This window comes from Psammomys obesus, unplaced genomic scaffold (assembly GCF_907164565.1).
Source record: "Psammomys obesus unplaced genomic scaffold, mPsaObe1.curated_primary_1811, whole genome shotgun sequence".
Classification (NCBI taxonomy): domain Eukaryota; kingdom Metazoa; phylum Chordata; class Mammalia; order Rodentia; family Muridae; genus Psammomys; species Psammomys obesus.
Genome location: NW_026585894.1, coordinates 23,700,377 through 23,720,476, shown reverse-complemented (window position 1 = coordinate 23,720,476; position 20,100 = coordinate 23,700,377). Strand labels below are relative to the sequence as shown.

At 39.4% G+C, this 20,100-nt stretch overlaps 1 protein-coding gene across 2 annotated transcripts in view; it reads right to left on the bottom strand.

The window, feature by feature from the left end:
- Prrg1 (proline rich and Gla domain 1) overlaps positions 1-20,100 on the bottom strand; it is a 127,915-nt gene extending 107,815 nt beyond the window's left edge. For both annotated transcript variants that reach the window (XM_055599604.1, XM_055599605.1), the window contains exon 1: positions 20,066-20,100. The gene's annotated coding sequence lies outside the window, so the exon portion shown is untranslated. The remainder of the gene's footprint in view (positions 1-20,065) is intronic.

Here is a 20,100-nt window from a genome sequence, read left to right as displayed (position 1 = left end):
AAAAAAAAAAAAAAAAAAAAAAAAAAAAGAAGCAAATACACCAAAGAGGAGCAGATGGCTGGAAATAATCAAACTCAGGGCTGAAATCAATCAATTAGAAACAAATAAAATTTTTCAAGAATCAATGAAACCAAGAGCTGGTTCTTTGAGAAAATCAACAAGATAGACAAACCTTTAGCCAAACTAACTAAAAGGCAGAGAGAAATTATCAAAATCAGCAAAATCAGAAATGAAAAGGGGGACATAACTACAGACAACAATGAAAACCAAACAATCATTAGGTCATACTACAAAAGCCTATATGCCATGAAATTCGAAAATCTAAAAGAAATGGACAATTTTCCTGATAGATTCCATCTACCAAAATTAAGTCAAGATCAGGGAAAAAGATTGAATAGTCCTATATCTCCCAAGGAAATAGAAGCAGTCATCAACAGTCTCCCTTCCAAAAAAAGCCCTGGGTCAGATGGATTCAGAGCAGAATTCTATCAGACCTTCAAAGAAGTGCTAACTCCAATTCTCTCCAAACTATTCCACGAAATAGAAACAGAAGGTACATTACCAAACTCATTTTATGAAGCCACAATCACCTTGATACCTAAACCACACAAAGACCCAACAAAAAAAGAGAACTTCAGACCTATCTCTCTTATGAACATTGATGCAAAAATACTCAACAAAATATTTGCAAACTGAATCCAAGAACACATCAAAGATATCATCCACTACAACCAAGTAGCTTTATCCCAGGCATTCAGGAGTGTTTCAGTATACAGAATTCCATCAATGTGATCCACCACATAAACAAAATGAAGGAGAAAAACCACATGATCATCTCCTTAGATGCTGAAAAGGCATTTGACAAAATTCAACATCCATTCATGTTTAAAGTCTTGGAGAGTTCAGGGATACAAGGCACATACCTAAACATAGTAAAGGCAATATACAGCAAGCCTATAGCCAACATCAAACTCAATGGAAAGAAACTTAAATCAATCCCACTGAAATCAGGGACAAGACAAGGCTACCCACTCTCTCCATATCTCTTCAACATAGTACTTGAATTCCTAGCCAGTGCAATAAGACAACTAAAGGAGATCACGGGGATACAAATTGGAAAGGAAGAGGTCCAAGTGTCACTTTTCGCAGATGATATAATAGTATACATGAGCGACCCTAAAAATTCAACCAGAGAACTCCTTCAGCTGATAAACACCTTCATCAAAGTGGCAGGATACAAAATCAACTCAAAAAAATCAGAAGCCATCCTGTATACCAAAGACAAAAGGACTGAGAAAGAAATCAGGCAAACAACACCCTTCACAATAGCCACTAATAACATAAAGTACCTTGGGGTAACTCTAACCCAACAAGTGAAAGACCTGTTTGAAAAAAACTTTAAGTCTCTGAAGAAAGAAATTGAAGGAGATATCAAAAGATGAATGATTTCCCGTGCTCATGGATTGGTAGGATTAACATTGTGAAAATGGCCATCTTGCCAAAAGCCATCTACAGATTCAACGAAATTCCCATCAAAATACCAACTCAGTTCTTTACAGAACTTGAAATAAAGATTCTCAGCTTCATATGGAGAAACAAAAAACCCAGAATCTCCAAAACGATCCTGTACAACAACAGATCATCTGGAGGTATCTCCATCCCCGATCTCAAGCTGTACTACAGAGCAATAGTAATAAAAACTGCACAGGATTGACATAGAAACAGAAAGGAGGATCAATGGATCAGAATAGATGATCCAGAAATAAACCCACACACCTATGAATACTTGATTTTTGACAAAGAAGCCAAAACCATTCAATGGAAAAAAGACAGCATCTTCAACAAATATTGCTGGTCCAACTGAATGTCTACATGCAGAAAAATGAAAATAGATCCACATTTATCACCCTGCACAAAACTAAAGTCCAAGTGGATCAAAGACCTCAACATAAAACCAGATACACTAAATCGGTTTGAAGAAAAAGTGGGAAAGAGCCTAGAACTCATTGGCACAGAAGACAACTTCCTGAAAAGAACACCAACAGCACAAGCTCTAAGAGCAACAATCAATAAATGGGACCTCATGAAACTGAAAAGCTTCTGTAAAGCAAAAGACACTGTCGTCAGAACAAAAGGACAGCCTACAGACTGGGAAAGGATCTTCACCAACCATATATCTGATACAGGGCTGATATCCAGCATATATAATGAACTAAAGAAGTTAAAAAGCAATAAATCAAGTAATCCAATTAAAAAATGGGGTACGGAGCTAAACAAAGAATTCTCTGTAGAGGAATATAGAATGGCAGATAAACACTTAAAGAGATGCTCAACATCCTTAGCCATCAGAAAGATACAAATCAAAATGACCCTGAGATTTCACCTTACACCCATCAAAATGGCTAAGATCAAAAACTCAAGTGACAACACATGCTGGAGAGGTTGTGGAGAAAGGGGAACCCTCCTCCATTGCTGGTGGGAATGTAAACTGGTACAACCACTTTTGAAGTCAATCTGGCGCTTTCCCAGACAATTAGGAATAGTGCTTCCTCAAGACCCAGCTATACCACTGCTAGGTATATACCCAAATTTTGCTCAAGTACACAACAAGGACATTTGCTCAACCATGTTTGTAGCAGCTTTATTTGTAATAGCCAGACCCTGGAAAAAACCCAGATGTCCATCAACGGAGGAATGGGTACAGAAATTGTGGTATTTTTACACAATGGAATACTAATCAGCAATCAAAAAGGAGGAAATCATGAAATTTGCAGGCAAATGGTGGGATCTAGAAAAGATCATTCTGAGTGAAGTATCCCAAAAGGGAAAGACAAACATGGTATATACTCGCTTATATAGATCTACAAGATATGATAAGCATAATGGTATCTATACACCTAAAGAAGATAAACGAGAAAGTGGACACGGGGTAAGATGATCAATCCTCACTTAGTAGGACAAATGGGATGTGCATTGGACGTAGGACAGGAGCCTACTGCAGAAGGCCTCTGAAAGACTCTACCTAGCAGTGTATCAAAATAGATACTAAGACTCATAACCAAACCCTTGGCAGAGTGCAGGGAATCACATGAAAGAAGGGGAGTTAGTATGATGTGGAAAGGACAGGAGCTCCAACAAGGACCAAATATATCTGAGCACAGGTGTCTTTTCTGAGACTGACACTCCACCAAGGACCAGGTATGGATATAACCTAGAACCTCTGCTGGAATGTACCCTGTGGTAGCTCAGTAACCAATTGGTTTCCCATGGTAAGGGGAACAGGGACTATTTCTGACAGGAACTCAATGTCAGGCTCTTTGACCTCCCCACCCCCAAGGGAGGAGCAGTCCTGCTAGGCCACAGAGGAGGACTTTGCAGCCAGTCCTGAAGATACCTGATAAAACACGGTCAGTGAAAGTGGAGGAGGTCCTCTCCAGTCAGTGGACTTGGAAATGGGCAGGGAGAATTTGAGGGAGGGAGGGTGGGATTGGGAGGGGCTGAGGAAGCGGGATTTAGCTGGGATACAGACTTAATAAAATGTAATAATAAAAAAATAAAATTAAGTTTAAAAAAAGAATAATACAAAAACAGTAAAAAACAGAAATTTCTTTGAGAGAAAGTGATGCAGAATGCTGTTATCTCTTTCATTTAAGACCTTTAAGTCTAGGACCAGGAACATGATTGTGATAGGCCAGAAGGATAGCACATTAGATAAAAGTGCTTGTTTTGCAATCTTGAGGGTTTGAGTTCCAAGCCGAGAAACAATGTAAAGGCAGAAAGAAAAAAACAGATCCCACAAAGTTGTCTTTTGACCTTCACTTGTGTGACACCACACACACACACACACACACACACACACACACACACACACACACACTAAATAATGATGATGATGTAAAATAAAAGAATAATTTTTTGAAATAGAGGGAACCTTTTTGTGTTTACAGTCCTGCTTATACTCAGGTTGTTTCTTACCCAAACATTTGGCTATAGTCTTCCCATTTGATAATATCATAAATGAAGACTACATGGACATGAAAGAGGAGAGGAGACTAGGGGAGGTTACAGGAAGAGATGATGACAAAGGAGACTCTACTAAAATATACTTTGTACAAATTGTTGTAACATAATCCAACTTTGTATAATAAGTCATTTTTCAATTAAGCAAAAAAGGATGTGAAGGAAAACAGATACTCATATGGAGTAGGAGGCAAAGGAAGAAATTCTGTTCTAAATGATCTCAGTTTATGTTAAGCAATCATGTCTATGTTCCTAAGTCTTCATGAAGAAAAGAATCTGTGTTTCTGCAAGAATTGGAATTTCCTTTTGAGGTTCCAGGGAAGATTGCTTTTAAATATCTGTGAGAGAAATTTGTTCCAGAATTAATGTTGTTGTTTGCTGTTTGTTGAGTTTTAGAGCATTTCACCTCATGCTATATAGAAGACAAGCAATAACATACACTTTAATTGTGTTAATATTAAAAAGGTGAATCTGGCTAAACATAAATTTTTGAAGTTTTCTATATGCAAAATGAGTCTGAGTCACGATATTAATTGATTCATTTCCCCCTCTCCCCAAAAAAAGAGCAAAAGATGAGGAAGGAGTTTAAGAGAATGAAAAGTCAAGTAAAATGAAGCAGAAAAGTAGGGATCATCATGTGAAATCAAGTATGTTTTGAGTGAACTAAATACACTTTGACTGATCTGAAAAGAAACAAAACAAAATAAAATAAAAACAACAACAAAACGCCATTAAAATTTATCTTTCTCTGTTGTGCCTGGTGGCACACACCTTTAATGCTAGCACTGGGGATACAGAAATATGCAGATTTCTGAGCTGAGGCCAGCAGTGAGTTCCAGGACAGTCAGGGCTATACAGAGAGGCATTGCCTCAAATAAATAAATCAATCTTGTTTTTTTACCAGAACACTGGACATGCCACTCAAATACTTACACCATTAGCATATCTGTTTTAATAGAAAATTCAAATGGGTATTGTTAACTCAACAATACTGGAATGAAATACAACCATGTAAATACTTTGAAGATATATCATTTTCCCACCATTGTGAGAGAGAGACTCAAAATGAGCAAGAGAGTCATAAGCACAGGGAAACTGCACTACTAAGGACATAGTATTCATTTGACATCGGCATACATAGAAGCAAAACACCACTACACATAAAACAATAATTTTTTTGTTGTTTGATTTTGTGTTTGTTTAGTTCTCTCTCTCTCTCTCTCTCTCTCTCTCTCTCTCTCTCTCTCTCTCTCTGTCTCTCTCTCTCTCTCTTTGAGTGGATGGTGTTGCAGAGAAAAATACAAAATCTCACTTCATATGGGATTTTTTCCAGGCCCTTCACTCTTCAGGTTTGTTGAGGACTCAGGTATCCATTTCTCTTAACAGAATGAGGAAATTAATGTAGAAGTAGACTAAGGGCTGCCCAATAGAGTGGCAAGGATAGTGGGAATACATCATACTCTGATACTTTGTAATTAAGGAAACATAATTCAAACTTACTTCAAGTCAAGTAATTCCTTGTAATTAAGCAAAGAAGGCAATATAGATGCTCTGATATTTAATTAATAGGACTAAAATTCTGGCAGAGAATTAGCCCTAATTAAAACTTAAGGTTTGCGGTGAAAATGAGGAACTAAAATAGAAAACAAAGGTTTAGGCACTCATGACTCAGAGAGGTTAGGCATCTACAAACTTTGACAAAGTGACCAACTTGATCTGCAGGGACACTGGGTGGAGTTTTCAAAAAGCACTGTGAAGGTAGGGGGCATAGCAGATTGGAGGTTCCAATATCTCTGAATGATACAATTGGTGTTAAGAATAGGTAATACATGACTAGAGACATCAGTTAAAAGTACTATCCCAGAAGCAGAAAGACACAGAGTATATACTCACTCATAAGGTGATATTAGATACATAATATAGGATAAACATACTAAAATTTGTACACCTAAAGAAACTAATCAAGAAGGAGGACCCTGGCTAAGATGCTCAATCCCCATTCAGAAAGGCAAAGAGGATGCACAGCAGAAGAGGGAGAAAACAAGGAACAGGACAGGAGCCTGCCACAGAGGGCCTCTGAAAGACTCTACCCTGCAGGGTATCAGAGCAGATGCTGAGACTTATAGCCAAACTTTGGGTGGAGTTCAGGGACTCTTATGAAAGAAGGGGGAGATAGGAAGATCTGGAGATGGCAGGAGCTCCACAACGATAGCAACAGAACCAAAAAATCTGGGCCCAGGGATCATTTCTGAGACTGGTACTACAACCAAGGACCATGCATGGAGATAACCTAGAACCCCTGCACAGATTTAGCCTATGGCAGTTCAGTGTCCAAGTGGGATCCATAGTACTGGGAACAGGGACTGTCTCTGACATGAACTGATTGGCCTGCTCTTTATTACCTCCCCCTAAGGGGAAGTGCATTACCAGATCACAAAGGAAGACAATGCAGCCACTCCTGATGAGACCTGATAGAGTAGTATCAGAAGGAAGGGGAGGAGGACCTCCCCCATCAGTGGACTTGGGGAGGCACATGGGTGGAGAAGGGGGAGGGAAAGTAAGATTGGGAGGGGAGGGGGAAGGAGCTACCGCAGGGATTCAAACTGAATAAACTGTAATTAATAAAAATAAAAAGTAAAAAATAAATTAAAAAAGCACATGACTGCATAGTATTTGGAAAGAAACAAGGATCTCTGAATTAGGATAACAATAATACAAATGAGCTGTTCAGAACTGCATTGGTCAATTTATAAAATAAACATGAAGAAAATATTAATACATCTTACAAATATTGCCATTTGCTTTTTAAAATAAACCTCAAAAATCAAAGAATATTTTTTACAACATTGTTCATATCTGATGCAACAAATATTTGTATTATCAGAATGCTTGTGAACCTAAGGAAAGATATTTTGGTACTTCTACAACAATAATCAGGTGTTATATGCAAGGGAGAAGTAAGTTAGAAAATGAATAAGGATAAAATTACATTTAAAAAGTCAAAATATTCTTACCAATATGATTATTCTGGTCCCATAAGAAATAGTAATTCAGAAAAGGAACTTGGCAAATGTTCCATTAACTGATCTTTGCAGTGATATCAAATTCTAAAACTAGGCTTATGTTTCTCACTTTTCCTGCTTTTTCCAGGAAACAAACATGGCACAGTGGATTACTCTGATAAGATATAGATTTTGTACAGATTTGGAATACCTAACACTAGGGAACAAATCATAAAGATCAGACATAATCGTGCTATAATAGAAGAGATTCAGACTATAGAGTACCTTTTTTTTAAGTAAAAATAAATTTTCATATTCTTTTTATTGTATCCATCCTATTGAGGCAGTATCTTTACTTAAAAATCACTTTCAATTCAGCCTCATCATTATCTTGTAACTCTTTGTTAAGGTTATTGTTCATGGGCCTATAGCTGTTTTGTTGTTTATTTTATTTATTTTATTTATTTTAAGTTTTATTTTTCCTTTTAGTTACATTTTGTTAACTCTGTGTCCCAGCTGTATCCTGCTCCCTCATTCCCTCCCAAACCCCACACTCCCTCCCTGGTCTCCTCCCTGCCCCTTTCCAAGTCCACTGATAGGGGAGGACCTCCTCCCCTTTCATTTGACCCTGCCTAGCAGTGTTTCAAAGCAGACACTAAGACTCATAACCAAACCCTCGGCAGAGTGCAGGGAATCATATGAAAGAAGGGGAGTTAGTATGATATGGAAAGGATAGGAGCTCTGTAAGGACCAAATATATCCAGGCACAGGGTCTTTTCTGAGACTGACACTCAACCAAGGACCATCTATGGATATAACCTAGAACTTCTGCTCGGATGTGGCCCGTGGTAGCTCAGTAACCAAGTAGTTTTCCAAAGTAAGGGGAACAAGGACTATTTTTACCAGGATCTGAAGGGCAGGCTCTTTGACCCCCCCCCCCCCCAGGGGAGGAACAGTCCTGTTAGGCCACAGAGGAGGATTTTGCAGCCAGCCCTGAAGATACCTGATAAAATAGAATACCTTTTTAAAATTTTTACAATTTATTCATTATATATCCTGATTGAAAACCCCTCCCTCAACTCCTCCCAGAACCCTCACCCTACCTCTTCCTCCCAATCCCGTTTTCCTACTGCACTGAAAGGGGGAATTCTCCTTTGCTATCTGCCCATAGCTTATCAAGTCTCATCAGGGCTGCCTGGATTCTCTTCCTGGCAAGACCACATTGCCAGGGGGAAGTGATCAAAGAGCAGGCAACTGAGTTCATAACAGAAGCAACTCCTGCTCTCCTTAATTTGGGACCCACACAGAGACTGAGCTGCCAATCAGCTACATCTAAGCAGGAGGTCTAGGTCCTCTCCATGCACGGTCCTTGGTTGGTCCATCAGTCTCTGCAGGTTTTCCTGGAATCAGGTATTTTAGTTTTGTTGGTCTCCTTGTGGGGCTTCTGTCCCCTTTGTGTCCTTCTATCCCAGCCTTCTTCCATAAGACTATCTATTCTCTGTCCAAAGTTAAGCTGTGAGTCTCAGCATCTACTTCGATTCCTTGTTGGGTGAAGCCTACCCTCTATAGTAGACTCCCTTCCTGTTCCCTCTCTTCTATTACTTCTGGTGTCTATCCTGTTTGCATTCTGAATGTGATTTAAGATTCCTCCCTAGGGCCTTCTTGCTGTTTAGCTTCTTTAGGTCTGTAGATTTTACTATGGCTATCCTATGTTATTCGGCTAATATTCGCTTATACATGTTTGCCATATAAGTCTTTCTGTTTCTGGGTTACCTAACTCAGGATGATCTTTTCTAGTTCCATCCATTAGCCTGCAAATTTCATGATTTCCTTGTTTTTAATAGCTGAGCAGTATTCCATTGTGTAATTGTGCTACAATTTTTGTATCCATTCCTTGGTTGAGGGACATCTAGGTTGTTTCCAGATTCTGGCTATTACAAACAAAGCTGCTTTATACATAGTTGAACAAATGTCCTTGTTGAATGGTGCTTATGAAGATGATAATGGAAGAAATGAATAAAATCCATAAAGAAATAGAGGAAAATAAAGTCAAACAGATTATGGTCATCCGTAAAGAAATACAGGAAGATAGAGCCGAACAGTTGGTGTCATTTAGAGAGGAAATAATTAAATCATTGAAAGAAATGAAGGAAAATTAAAAAAAAAACACATGAAGGAATTGAAGGAAAAACAGGAAAATACAGGTGAAGGAAATCAACAAAATAGTTCAATATCTGAAGATGGGAATGGTAATATTAAAAAAAACACAAAGTGAGGAAATCATGGAAAGGGAGACCTCAGGGAAGAATACTGGAACTACAGAGATAAGCATAACCAACACAATACATGAGATAGAAGAAAGAATGTCAGGTGTTTAAGATACAATGGAAGAAATCGATGCATCAGTCAAAGAAAATGTTAAATCTAAAAAATAATTCCTGACACAGACCATCCAAGAAATCAAGGACAACATGAAAAGACAAAACCTAAAAATAATAGGTATAGAAGAAAAAGAAGATTCCCATCTCCAAAGGCCAGAAAATATTTTCAACAAAATCATAGATAAAAATGTCCCCAATTATCGTGGTGAAGATATACCATTGAAAACATTTGGGGTGAAGGGAGGAGCAGCCCTGCTAGGACACAGAGGAGGACTTTGCAGCTAGTCCTAAAGATAAAACAGGGTCAGATGAAAGGGGAGGAGGTCCTCCCCAATCAGTAGACTTGGAAAGGGGCAGGGAAGAGGTGATGGAGGAAGGGTGGGATTGGGAGGGAATGAGGGAGGGGGAAACAGCTGGGATACAGAGTTAATAAAATCTAACTAATAATAAAAATTTAAAAAAGAAAATGTCCCCAATTTAAAGGAGAGACCTATAAGCATACAAGAGGCCTACAGAACACCCACTAGATTAGACCAGAAAAGAAAATCCTCCTCCCACACAATAATCCAAACAGTAAACATACAGAACAAAGAAAAAATGCCAAGTAACATATAATCGCAAACTCATCAGAATCACACCTGACTTCTCAACAGAGACTATGAAAACCAGAGGGGCCTGGATGGATATCATGTACACCCTAAGGGAACACAGATGTCAGCCTAGGCTACTATTACTATACCCAGCAAAACTCTCAGTCCTCATAGATGGAGAAAACAAGATACTGAATGACAAAAACAATTTAAACAGTACCTACTGACAAATCCAGCCTTACAGAACACGCTAGAAGGAAAAATGCAACCCAAGAAGGTTACCTACACCCAGGAAAACACAGGAAAAAAGTAACCTCACTACAGCAAAACTAAAAGTATCTAAGTTCACACACACACACACACACACACACACACACACACACACACAATACCACAACCAACAACAACAACAAAAGGATCTAACAGTCACTGGTCATTAATCTCTCTCAACATCGATGGACTCAACTCTCCAATAAAAAGATACAGACTAACTGAATGGATACTTAAACAAGACTCAACATCCTACTGCATACAAGAAACACAACTCAGCCACAAAGATAGACATTCTCTGAGAGTAAAGGGCTGGAAGATGGTTTTCTAAGCAAAGGAACCTAAGAATAAGCAGGAGTAGCCATTCTAGTATTTAATAAAATAGACTTTCAACCAAAATTAATCAAAGGAGATGGGGAAAGTCACTTCACACTCATCAAAGGAAATTTAAACCAAGAACACATCTCAATTCTGTACATCTATGCTCCAAATAAAAGGGCACCCACATTTGTAAAAGAAACATTAATAAAACTTAAACCACAAATAGATCCCCACACATCAATAGTGGGAGACTTCAACATCCCACTCTCATCAAAAGACAGGTCACCAGAAGAGAAACAAAACAAAGAAACAATGATACTAACAGATGCCATGAAACAAATGGACCTAACAGATAACTACAGAACTTTTCACCCAACGACAAAAGAATTTACCTTCTTCTAGGCAACTCATGGAACTTTCTCCAAACTAGACTATATAATTGGTCACAAAGCAAGCCTCAACAGATACAAGAAGTATGAAATAATCCCTTGTATCCTATCTGACCATGATGGTCTAAAGCTGGACCTCAAGAATAACAGAAATAGCAAAAAGCCTACACACACAAGGAAACTGAACAGCTCTCTACTCAATGACAGCTGGGTCAGGGGAGAAATAAAGAAATCAATGACTTTCTTGAATTCAATGAAAATGAAGGCACAACATACCCAACCTTATGGGAAACAATGAAAGCAGTGCTAAGAGGAAAGTTCACAACACTAAGTGTTTTCACAAAGAAATTCAAAACATCTCATACAAACAACTTAAGGGCACACCTGAAAGCCCTAGAAAAAAAGAAAGATCAGACACGCCCAAGAAGAGTAGATGGCTTTAAATAATCAAAATCAGGGCTTAAATCAATAAACTACAAACAGAGACAACAATTCAGAGAATCAACAAAACCAAGAGCTGTGTTTTGAGAAAATCAACAGCATAGGAAAACTCTTAGCCAAACTAAAAGGTAGAGAGACACTGTAAAAATCAACAAAATCAAAAGTTAAAAGAGGGACATAAGATAGGCCAGGTTCATATAGAAGGGGAGGAGGACCTCCCCTATCAGTGGACTAGGGGAGGTGCATAAGGAGAGAAGAGGGAGGGAGAGTTGGATAGGGAGGAGATGAGGGACTGGGCCACTGCCATGATACAAATTGAATAAATTGTAATGAATGATAATAATCATAATAATAATGATAATGAAATAAAGAAAAGAGGGATGTAACAACAGACAGTGAGGAAATCCAAGTAATCATTAGGTCTTATTTCAAAAAACTATACACAACAAAATTTGAAAATACAAATGAAATGGAAATTTTTCTTGATTGATTCTACTTACCAAAGCTGAATCAAGATCAGGTAAATAAATTAAATTAAATTAAATAGAAATAATAAATAGAATAAATAAATAGGAAATAGAAGCTGTCATCAAAAGTCTCTCATCTAAAGAAAGCCCAGGGCCAGACAGTTTCAGTGCAGAATTCGACCAGACCTTCAAAGAAGAGCTAACACCAATACTCTTTAAACTATTCCACAAACTAGAAACCGACTATAAAGTGCTTTATACAAGACACTATTACTAAAATAATGAGCCATTTGCTTACCCAAGATTTTGGAAAATGACATAGACCTTGCCTTCCAAGACAGTCTTGAAAGATGAATAGAAACAGAAAGCAGGAAACTTACTTCAAGTCAAATGTTTCAAATATAACATATTTTCATAAAGAAATCCAATGTTACAAATGTGAAGCACTAAAAAAATGTCAAAAGTTCAAAGAGTTATTTCAATCTTAGTCCATTTAATTGTCAAACCTTTCAAGAAGACAGTGCATTTTATCAAAAGTTCATCATAGGTCTTTGAATGAGCTTGAAAATAACACCAATTATTATTACACAGTATAGAAAAATCAAAGTAACTATAAGATAAGTGATTACCTCATCTTATGGCTCTTTGGTTACTTCAATATGTCTGATAACATTTTTAAATAGTATCTGTGCTTAAAACATTAAAAAGTATATAGACAGTATGAGACCCCTTATATTCAAGGGTACTTAATAAATGCTGAATTAGAGTTCATCATATATAATTTTTAAGATGTACTTATTTTGTTTCCATGCATGGTTTCCTTACATGTATATACGCCATGTGCACACCTGATGCACAGAGATCAGAAGAGGGCATCAAATCACCTGAAACTGGAATTATGGACACTTTACGAGCTACTGTGTGGTTACTGGGAACTGAACCCTGGTCCTCTATAAGAACAGCAAGTGTTATTAATCACTAAACCATCCTTATATCACCCACCCCAAGTATATATATGCATATATATATAATGCTTAAGTCTGAGCTCTTATTTTCAGTATACACTGCACAGAGTAAACCATTTCTATTCTTAAATGGGAGAATGGAAGCAATGAAAGGAGAGATGTGACAAAAGGAAGACTGAAATCAAACAGAGAAAGCATCTGATCTTGTAGCTACACGTCCAGCATCTGGGGCATATAGTGTGATATGAATGTCGAAGATATTGGGAAGCTCTATGCATATGGTCTTGCAGCAAGCAATCCCTATGACATTTTTCTTATAATAACTCAGTTCACTGCCTGCAGCTTTCCTCAGCAGAAACTCAATACCCCTTGCTTCTCTAAATTCTGGGTCTCTACTGTATTCATATCTTTATACATTATCTTCTCAAGGACTGACTACAGAGATCCTGACCCTGCCACACACTGCCTGTAACCCCATATACACACTCTTATGTTGAAACGTGGGAAAAGTTTTCAGGACCTACCAAGCCTTACCTCCCTGAAGCCTGAAAAGTGTGGATAATTGTGAAGTTTGCTAGCAATCCAAGCAGTAGGCTGAGTCCCCTTGAATAATAATTGCAAAGGCTTCCGAGTGTTTACACAACTGAACACATGGAACCACTTCCTTAAGTGGCCCTGTGCAAGCAAGGCTTTCCAGTTTAGATGGATAATCTACACTGTTAACATAACTGGTTATTCTATTACCATAGGAGGCACATCTCTGGGCTAGCATTTGAGGACATATCTAAAGAGGTTTTACAGTGTAGAAGACATAACCTGAATGACTGGTGTCTCATGCTTAATATAAAGGTGGAAAAAAGAAGTTAACATTCATTTCTCTTCTTTTTAAAAAGATGTATTATTATTTTATGGGTATGAGTGTTTTGTTTGTATGTATGTATGTGCACTGTATACACACCTGATACCCATGGAGGCCAGAAGAGGTCATTGGATCACCAAGAACTAGAGTTACAGATTGTTGTGAGCCACCATACATGTGATGGGAACCCAACTCAGATCCTCTGGAAAAGCAGGAAATACTTTTAACCACAGAACCATCTCTCAAACCCAATATCTCTGCTTCTTGACTACAGATAAAATGTGACTAGATAAAGCAGGATCCAGGATGGCAACAGCTACCAGCACCCACAGGACCGCAGAAACACTCTGAGGAGTCTGAAAGACCTAAGGAAGCTTCAGGGGAGACTCATCTGCAGAGGATGAGTCTGCAGGGTCTGTAGCACCTCTGGAACAATCTTTTTTTTTTTTAAAGCAAGTTGGATTGGTGTGGTGATACACAACTGTAATCCCAGCACTTGGGAGGCAGAGACAGGCAGATCTCTGTGAGTTCCAGGCCAATGTGATCTAGAACAAAGTTGATTTCCTGGACAGCCAAGGGTATACAGAAAAACCCTGTCTTGAAAAAAATAGGCAGGTATTATGGGAAGATGCTCTTAAAAAATGTTCTCTCCTACAGGTGGATACAAAGGGAATAAACTGTAATTAATAAAAACAAAAAATTTTAAAAAGCAAAAAAGTAAAGTGTTCTCTCGGGCTGGGCTGGAGAGACAACTCAGCCGTTAAAGGCTGGGCTCACAACCAAAAATATGAGTGTTTTCATGGAAGTGAAAAAGGGGGGGGCAGAGCAGAAGCAACACACAGCATGGGGGCGCTGTTGCAGCAGACAACATGTTTATGCTGCTTGCCTTACCGTGGGGAGGAGAGCATGGTGACACTGCCTAAGGCCTGCAAGCCCAGTGAACCTGCTGGGCAGCAGGCACAAAGGACAGGGAAATGTGCAGCCAATGGCATGGAAATCTCAAGGATCCTAAGGATCCTACCCAAGGACTGGAAGCACTACCCAGCCACAAGATCACCCTGACTGTGGGCAAGAACAGGATATTTACTAGAAAACTTGAACCAGACAATGAATCATTGCAATAAGTATTTACATGTAAAGGTGTTTGGGCATTATATATATGCCATGTGACATACAGAGGTTTGCAATGCCACTTTAATAAACGAATGTGCCATAGAGGTGGGAAAGATGGTAGAATAGAGTGGGCATACAGAGAGGCAGAACTAGAGATACAGCAGAGGTCAGAGTTTTGGGAGTGTGGCTGCAGCAGACAAAGGAGGGCCCACAAGGGTGGTGTGCAAGATCAAAAACTCAAGGGACAACACATGCTGGAGAGGTTGTGGAGAAAGGGGAACCCTCCTCCATTGCTGGTGGGAATGTAAACTGGTACAACCACTTTGGAAGTCAACCTGGTGCTTTCTCAGACAATTAGGAATAGTGCTACCTCAAGACCCAGCTATACCACTCCTAGGTATATACCCAAAATTTGCTCAAGTACACAACAAGGACATTTGCTCAACCATGTTTGTAGCAGCTTTATTTGTAATAGCCAGAACCTGGAAACAACCCAGATGTCCATCAACAAAGGAATGGATACAGAAATTGTGGTATTTTTACACAATGGAATACTACTCAGCAATCAAAAAGGAGGAAATCATGAAATTTGCAGGCAAATGGTGGGATCTAGAAAAGATCATTCTGAGTGAAATATCCCAGAAAGAGAAAGACAAACATGGTATATACTCGCTGATATAGACCTACAAGATATGATAAACATAATGAAATCTACACACCTAAAGAAGATAATCAAGAAAGCGGTCACGGGCGAAAATGATCAATCCTTATTTAGAAAGACAAATGGGATGTGCATTGAATGTATGACAGGAGTCTACCGCAAAAGGCATCTTAAAGACTCTACCTAGCAGTGTTTCAAAGCAGACACTAAGACTCATAACCAAACCCTTGGCAGAGTGCAGGGAATCATATGAAAGAAGGGGAGTTAGTATGATATGGAAAGGATAGGAGCTCTGCAAGGACCAAATATATCCAGGCACAGGGTCTTTTCTGAGACTGACACTCAACCACGGACCATCTATGGATATAACCTAGAACTTCTGCTCGGATGTGGCCCGTGGTAGCTCAGTAACCAAGTAGTTTTCCAAAGTAAGGGGGACAAGGACTATTTCTAACAGGATCTGAAGGGCAGGCTCTTTGACCTCCCCCCCCCAGGGGAGGAGCAGTCCTGTTAGGCCACAGAGGAGGATTTTGCAGCCAGCCCTGAAGATACCTGATAAAACAGGGTCAAATGAAAGAGGAGGAGGTCTTCCCCTATCAGTGGACTTAGAAAGGGGCAGGGAGGAGAGCAGGGAGGGAGTGTGGGGTTGGGGAGGGAATGAGGGAGCGGGATACAGCTGGGACACAGAGTTAACAAAATGTAACTAATAAGAAAAATAAAATTAAAAAAATGTTCATAAAAAGTAAAAAAAGCAACGTAGTATTGACAATATAATAGACTTCAGTCAATGTAATAGAATAGGGTCTTATAAATAGATACAGATTAATACAACTAACTTGTTTTTGACAAAGAAATATAAACCTTTCAATAAATACTACAAGAACAGGATGTCCAAGTGAGAAAACAGAAATGAATATAAAAAGCCAGGCATGGTGGTTATTCATCTTCAGTTCTAGCACTTGGCAGAGGCAGAGGCAGGGGCAATCTGTGACTTTGAGGCCAGCTTGGTCTGAAAACCAAGTTCTACAGCAGTCAATTCTTTATAGTGAGATCCTGTCTCTTTGTAATGGGTAAATCATTTAGAACATAAAAGCAGAGGACAGGACTGTTGAGATTTGAGTGGACCTAGATGTAACTAGAAAGCCAGTAATACTGTTGGAGTTAAGAGAGCTGTCTTAGACAAGATAGCAGAAATAATCAGACCAAGCTGATTCAGCAATTAAAAACAAAACTCATGGAATTTGCAGGCAAATGGATGGAACTAGAAAAGATCATCCTGAGTGAGGTAACCCTGAGGCAGAAAGACACACATGGTATATTCCCACTTTTAAGTTGATATTAGCCATATGATATAGGACAAACATACTAAAAATCTATAGTCCTAAAGAAGGTAAACAGCAAGGAAGACCCTAGGGAAGAGGCTTAATCCTCATTCAGAAGGGCAAACAGGATAGATGTCGAAAGTAGGAGACAAGGAACAGGACAAGAGCTTTCCACAGATGGTCTCTGAAAGACTCCACCCATCAGGGTATTGAAGGGGGCACTGAGACTCATAGCCAAACTTTGGGTAGAGTGCAGGAATCTTATGGAAGAAGGGGGAGACAGAAAGACCTGGAGGGGACAAGAGCTCCACAAGGAGACCAACAAAGCCAAAAAATTCTGGGCTCAGGGGGTCCTGCAGAGACTGATGAATCAACCTTGCATGGAGAGGACCTTGACCCCATGCTCAGGTGTAGCCCGTGGGCAGCTCGGCTCCATGTGGGTTCCCTAGTCAGGGAAGCAATGGCAGTCACTGACATTAACTCAGTTGCCTATTCTTTGATCACTTCCCCCTGGTGAGGTGGCCTTATTAGGCTATACAGAAAAAGGATCCAGACAGTCCTAATGAGATCTGATAGGCTAGGGTCAGATAGTAGGGGAGGTTCTCCTCTATCAGTGGACTAGCGGAGAGACATTCGGGGTTGGGGAGAGAGAAGAAGGGAAGGTGGGGCTGGGAGGAGATGAAGGAGGGGCCTACAGCTGGGATACAAGGTGAATAAATTATAATAAATAATAATAATAAATGAAAAAAGAAAAAAGTTATTAAATTTTAAAAAAATACAAAAGGACTCCTTAGCTAAAGGCTCAAACCACCTTAAGATTCAGGAGTACAACATAACATAGGTTGCAGTTTTCTTTAGTTATGTTAACTTTTAGTAAATAGCACCTAGTGAGCTGCATTCATTTTTAGTATTCCCTAAATTCAAGTAGCACCTTATTTATGTCTTTCTGCACATGACAAATTACACACTCCTGTGTGTGCACTGACTATTCACTAGCTTTGGTCTCTTCTACAATGTGTGCTTTTATGATCTTCATTTTCCCTCTTGTCTACAGTTTTTACCCCTTCTTTATGATTATAAACTATCTCTAACACATGAGAATATATCTATGTTCTCATTCTTTATCCATATTATCTATATTTAGGAAATGTTTCCTAAATATTAAATAAGTTCAAAATTAATTCTATTACTTCATGACTTATCTTTCTAATTGCACTTAATAATATGCAACCATAAATTATTGGACACTTACCATAGACAAGGCAGCCCTATTATTTGGGTAGCAAGAGAAAAAATAAGGTTAGTGCTTTCAAATAAACAGTTAAAGGATGACTACTCCTGAAGCAGTTGGGAAATTTTTGGAATAAGTTAATTAGCACGAGTCTGAAGTATGAATAGGAGTTCACTAAGCTCTTAGAAAAGTTGAAAATATCCCCCTTCCAATTTTGATAATATTATTACAAATATCATTTGAATAATCGGAGAAAAAATAAATAAAAATAACAAGAAAACCAAAAGAAGGTCTGCTTAATTTATTTCATATCTTGAGAGTAAATGTTTAGTTCTTTTCATTTCTTTTTTTTAAAGATTTATTTTATTATGTATACAATGTTCTGCCTCCATGTATACTCCAGAAGAGGGCCAGAAGAGGGCACCAGATCTCATTATAGATGGTTGTGAGCCACTACGTGAATGCTGAGAATTGAACTCAGGTATTTGGGAAGATCAAGCAGTGTTCTTAACCTCTAAGCCATCTCTATAGCCCAAGAGAGTAAATGTTTATAAAGCAGGGTTTACAATCAAGGAAGAGTTGTGGAGAAGGAAGTTCATTTTGTTATGTTGTATTAAGTTAAAACAAATGAGTTAAAATTTAAATGAAATCCTACGGGCTTTTATCTAATTTTACAATACTTTCCCCTAATGTTTTATATTCTTAAAATCATTTTTTCTTTCTTTTTTTTTTTCCAAGACAGGGTTTCTCTGTGTAGCTTTGGATGTCCTGGACTCGCTTTGTAGACCAGGATGGCCTTGAACTCACAGAGTTCTGCCTGCCTCTGCCTGGGATTAAAGGCGAGCACCACCACGCTAGGCTCTTAACATCATTTTTAAAGTTTCTAAAGTGAGGCTGCCTAAGTATCTGGAAGTCTTCAACAAAACAATGAACAATAATCTAGCTAAATTTACTGACTTGCACACCTTCACATTTTTCAAAGTCGTGCCTTACACTGTGACTATCAAAAAAGAATTCATCTAGCTCTATCTTGCCACTCCACATCTTCTCCCTTTCATTCACATTCTCTTATTTCTTCTCAAATTCCATTAGTTTTGTTTTTTTCTCGTTTGAATTCTTAAAACGTATGTGAACAACATAATCACACACACACACACACACACACACACACACAGACACACAAATATCCAGTCACATTCCCATGGGGAACATTCTTACTCTCAAAATCAACAGACCAGGAAAAAGAAAACAGTCTCCTCAGGAACTTGCTATGTCTTTCCAGAAGCTCCCCCCAACTTTAGGCCCTCATAGATTCCCCACCCGTAGCGCGGCAACTTGACTGACTTCTGAAGGGAGTATGCGCACACTCCCGTATACACACACATACACACACACACACACACACACACACACACACAAGTGTACACACACACGTGCACGCTCGTCCCCTCCCCCCTCCCTCTGTCAGCCACCACTGCCTACAAAACAGCTATAGCCTTTGTTAAAAATGTCCAGGCGCAATGAATCAGAAGAGGGACACAGTCCAGTCCCGAGGAAAGGAAAGTCTGCAGGAACGCCACACCCTCTATTGCAACAGCTTAGTCAGACAGCCCACTTCCCCCATATCCTCTCCCCAGCAGGAGGAAACGCTCCTGCACACTGTGCACACCCAGAAAGCAGCGCGAGGGTAATGAGTAAGCTCAGGGGCACCAAGCAGGGGGCTGAACTTGAAGCTGGGCCACCCTCCAAGGCTCTCGGGCGAACCTCCTGTCTGGCCAAGACCAAGTGCGGACTTGCAGCTTCCACAGCTTTCTTCCCCTTCCAGTTCAGCCGCCCCTACACACCTTCCTGAGTCCCGCCACCGCTCACTCCTGTCCGCACGCCCACGGAGCCAGACAAGCGCGGGCAGCCCCGCCACCGACAGCCTGCAAGAGTTTCCCCTAACCGGGTCAAAGTCTTCCATACACACCCGGGTCCCTCTGGGGCTGCAACCACGCTTTCTCGTAAGAGTCCTGCGCCGCTACCCCACTCACCGCGAGTCTGGCTCTGCTACGAGGCGCTAGAAGAG